Source organism: Phyllostomus discolor, chromosome 5 (assembly GCF_004126475.2).
Source record: "Phyllostomus discolor isolate MPI-MPIP mPhyDis1 chromosome 5, mPhyDis1.pri.v3, whole genome shotgun sequence".
Lineage (NCBI taxonomy): Eukaryota > Metazoa > Chordata > Mammalia > Chiroptera > Phyllostomidae > Phyllostomus > Phyllostomus discolor.
The window spans coordinates 14,946,277-14,950,333 of NC_040907.2; the positions used below are offsets into that span (position 1 = coordinate 14,946,277).

The 4,057-nt window shown below is 45.0% G+C and overlaps 1 non-coding gene across 1 annotated transcript; it reads right to left on the reverse strand.

The window, feature by feature from the left end:
- Nucleotides 1–553: 553 nt before the first annotated feature.
- LOC114498240 lies at nt 554–662 on the reverse strand. The gene has a single exon (XR_003684684.1). It is a non-coding gene; the product is annotated as a U6 spliceosomal RNA (small nuclear RNA).
- Between the last annotated feature and the right edge of the window lie 3,395 nt (nt 663–4,057).

Genomic DNA, 4,057 nt, shown 5'->3' on the forward strand with positions numbered 1-4,057 from the left:
TTAAAAAAAATTTAGAATTGCCTACAGAATATATCCAAACTTCCTAGCTTGGCAGAGAGGTCTTCTACCAAGTGAGTTTCCAGAGAAGCTGAGCCAAGACGTCAGGGACATAGGCTTTGGGGCTTCATCAGCTGTGGGTTCACCTCCCGGTCTGTGGCTGAACGCTGTGAGGTCTCCTGCTGGTGACCGGACCTCTCGGCTCAGTTTCTTCATTCTCAGACTCCTTCCTTGTAATATTAAAGCCAAAACAACGTGAGGCATGTCACGTGCCTCACATGCCACCTGGCACATGTGAAGGATGCAAGACATGCCCGTTCTCTCCTTTTATAGGTTAAACCTTTCCCACCAGTTCAAATGACCTTTACATTTTTGAGGACCTTATTGGCCAATGAATGAATTAGTTCATTTACTTGGCCACTGTGGACTGAATCTCTGATTCCATTGTCTTTAAAAATCAGTCGTTTTGCAGAACTAGGACACAGGTAAGTTCTTGGGCTCAGGGGTCAGGGAGGCAAGGTAAGTTCCTATGAAATTTGTTCTTTCTTTTCTTTTAAAAAATAAGGTATGCTTCATGGATTTATGTGTCCTTCTTGCTCAGGGACCATGCTAATCTACTCCATATAGTTCCAATTTTTTAGTATATGTGCTACCAATGCAAGCATGAAAGTTGTTCTTAAATTTGGACCAAGATGCTAAAGGGTGGTAATGAGCAGCCTGTTCATGATTAAGCCTCATCAAATAAAAGCTCTAACAGTGAATGACACTAGAGTCCCCACTAGGGGCTGGGCACATAACCCATAGCCTTAAACTCACTCCTTTAACCCTCACATCAGCCTTATGGGAGGAATATTATCCCCATTTTGCTGATGAGAAGCAGATGTTCAGAGAAGTTCATGCTCTGTAATGTTTCCTGTACACCTACTATATGCCATGCACAGTCGTAGGCATGTGAGACAGAGCGTGGACAAAACAGATAAAAATCCCTGCCCTCATGGAGCTGACATTTGAGGAAAGAGTGCAGAGACAAAATGGAGTCACTATAGTCAAGCTGACAAAAATCGGAGTGGTTAGAACATGAGGAAAAGGATTTTATTTTACTTCAACTAGCCCGGGACCTTAAACCTGTGAACTTTTCGGTTGTGTACCAATGCCTGGAGGTGTGTAAATTCTCTAGATAACCTTCTGAGAACCTTAGGAAAGAATGTTCCTGTGTGGAGCCCACTGGACATCTGGCAGATCACTATCTTGGACCAACTCAGGAGCTAAGAATGCAGGACTGATTCTTCTCAAATACGTGCTTTTTACTAGAAAAACTCTTGACTTTTTTCTTGTCTCCAGAATACGCTGCATATTGCCTAGTAGTGTTTCCTGAGTTGTAATTCACTCGTTTAAGTTCCTTGAATAAAACTTTGTCATTCAGTTCTAGCAAAACCTCTAATTCATTAACCCTTGGTTGACACATGAACAAGGCAATAAACAAAATAAAGAAGTAAAATATGAGTCCTGGCTGGCATAGCTCCGTGGATTGAGCGCAGGCTGCGAACCAAAGTGTCGTAGGTTTGATTCCCAGTCAGGGTACATGCCTGGGTTGCAGGCCATGACCCCCAGCAACCCCACATTGATGTTTCTCTCTCTCTTTCTCCTTCCATTCCCTCTCTAAAAAATAAAATAAAATAAAATCTTAAAAAAAAAGAATTAAAATATATTGTATGTCCGGTGGTGCTAAGCACTACAGAGAAACATAGAGCTGGAGTTTGATGTGGGTGGTAGGCTGCATTTTGATTTAGGGGGATCAGGGAAGGCTTCACAGAAAAGGTGACCTCCGTGCAGAGATGCGGAGGAGGGGAGGAGGGGGTCGCATGGATAACCAGTTCAGAAACTTGCCTGACATTACAGGGAAGTGACCACGGGCTCTGGGATCACTGTTCGTCAAGCTCTAAAGCCCATGCTCTCATGTCATCAGGCCAAATTTTTCAAGAGGCAGTCCTGCTCTCCTCCAGGCAGTGTGTATGTGTGTGTGTGTGTGTGTGTGTGCGTGCGAGACATCCCTGGGCTGATCCTGTTGGAACCCCGAGTTCCCCTACTGACACCTTCCAGGGGCGGTGGCCTCCCATTGTTGACTTTCATGAAAACTTGGCAACTTCCTCGTTTCCCTGCCCTGAACCCTGCTCCACATTCCAATGGCTTTATTTGTGTGCTTTGGAGCCCTGCCAGGGCTGGGCCCCGGACAGATTGCCATGGTGATCTCCTGCTCTGTCCAGACAGAAACGTCTCAAGGATGTTGCCCTTGGGCCTGAAATAGTGCAGGCCTGCTCTCCGCGGGCAGCGGGAGGACCTCTGGCTTGGTGAATTGAGCTAGAAAAGCTACTCCTTTTCTCCAGCTTTTGAACTTGTGCAAACTGGAGAGAGACTTCTGGGGAGCCTGCCCCAGGGCCCCGAATTACAATCCAGTTGTTATATTCATAGCCTGTCTCTGAGAGGTGGGCTGAAACTGAACAGTTCTAAAAGCCCAACTTCACTGAGATATAATTTGCATACAATGAAATGCACCCATTTAAAATGTACAGTTTGCCCTGGCTGGTGTGGCTCAGTGGGATGAGTGCCAGCCTGTGAACTGAAAGGTTGCTGGTTCGATTCCCAGTCAGGGCACATGCCTGGGTTGCAGGCCAGGTCGCCATTTGGGGGCCTGTGAGAAGCAACTAATTGATATATTTCTTGCATGTTTCTCTCCCTCTCTTTCTCTCTCCCTTCCTCTCTCTTTAAAAGTAAATAAATAAAATCTTTAAAAAAAAGAAACCATAGGAAAAAAATAGAGTGTACAGTTTGAGGAACAAACAAAACAGAAACAGATTCGTAGATACAGAGAACAAACTGTAGTCACCAGATGGAAGTGGGATTGAAAGGCCGGGTATAAAAGGTAAAGGGATGCGGAAGTACAGATCGGTAGTCCCAGCACAGTCGTGGGGATGTGACGTGCAGCCCAGGGAATACAGTCAATAATAGTGTAATAACTATGTGTGGTGCCAGGCGGGTGCTGTACTTTCTCAGGGGTATCACTTAGTGAATTATATCATTATGCTGTACACCTGAAACTACTATAAAATAATGAATGTCAACTCTTATTGAAAAATAAAATTAAAAATTAAAAAATAAATCACTTTCAGTTAATACTAGATATTTTACACACGCACAGTTCTCACTATTCCCAGTGTTTACACACAAAAATAAAGTGTGCCGTTTGTTGAGTTTCGATCATGTATTCACTTGGGGAATGACCCCTACCATGAAGATATAAAGCTTTTTCATCAAACCCCCAAGTTTCTTTCTGTTGCTTTGCATTACCCCCTCCCCCACCGCCGAGCTCTGTCACCACAGATTCATTTTGCCTTTTAGAATATAGGAGTTCATATTAATGGAAGCAGCCAGCATGCATGCTTTCTCGGTGGCGGGCGTCTGGTGCTCAGCATAATGTTTCTGAGATTCATCCGCGCGGTTGCTCGTGTCAGCAGTGCAACCCTTTTCATAGCTGGTCCCATTGTATGGAGTAAGCACAGTTTGTGCTTGGTGATAGACATTTTGGGTTGTTTCCAGTTTCTGATCATTACTAATAAAGTTGCTAGGTATATTGGTATATAAATCTTTGTGTAAACATTATACTTTTATTTCTCTTGGGTGATGTCAACAGTGGAACAGCTGGGCCACATGGTAAACGCACGTTTAACTTTGTAAGAAACTGGGCACGATTGGCTTTTGCTCCCAGGGGCTGGAATTACTAGTGTATCACGAGTTGGGTGCAGAGGGGTTTCAGGAAAGGAGAGCGGGGTCCTATTTCAGTGAGTGATGTGCCTGACTGTTTAAGGAGGCTGAGGACAGGTGGGGTGAGAGGCAGGCAGGGAACCAGCTGTGAGGAGTGATGTGTGAGGAGCGAAGTCAGGTAAGGGGCTGGGTGAGGGAGGGTTGTGGGGACTTTGGAAGGATGTGGGGGAGGGGCTGGCACAAAACAGGGCTTAGGGCCCAGGCTAAAAAAATCTCCGTACAGTCTGGTTTAAAGTGGTCA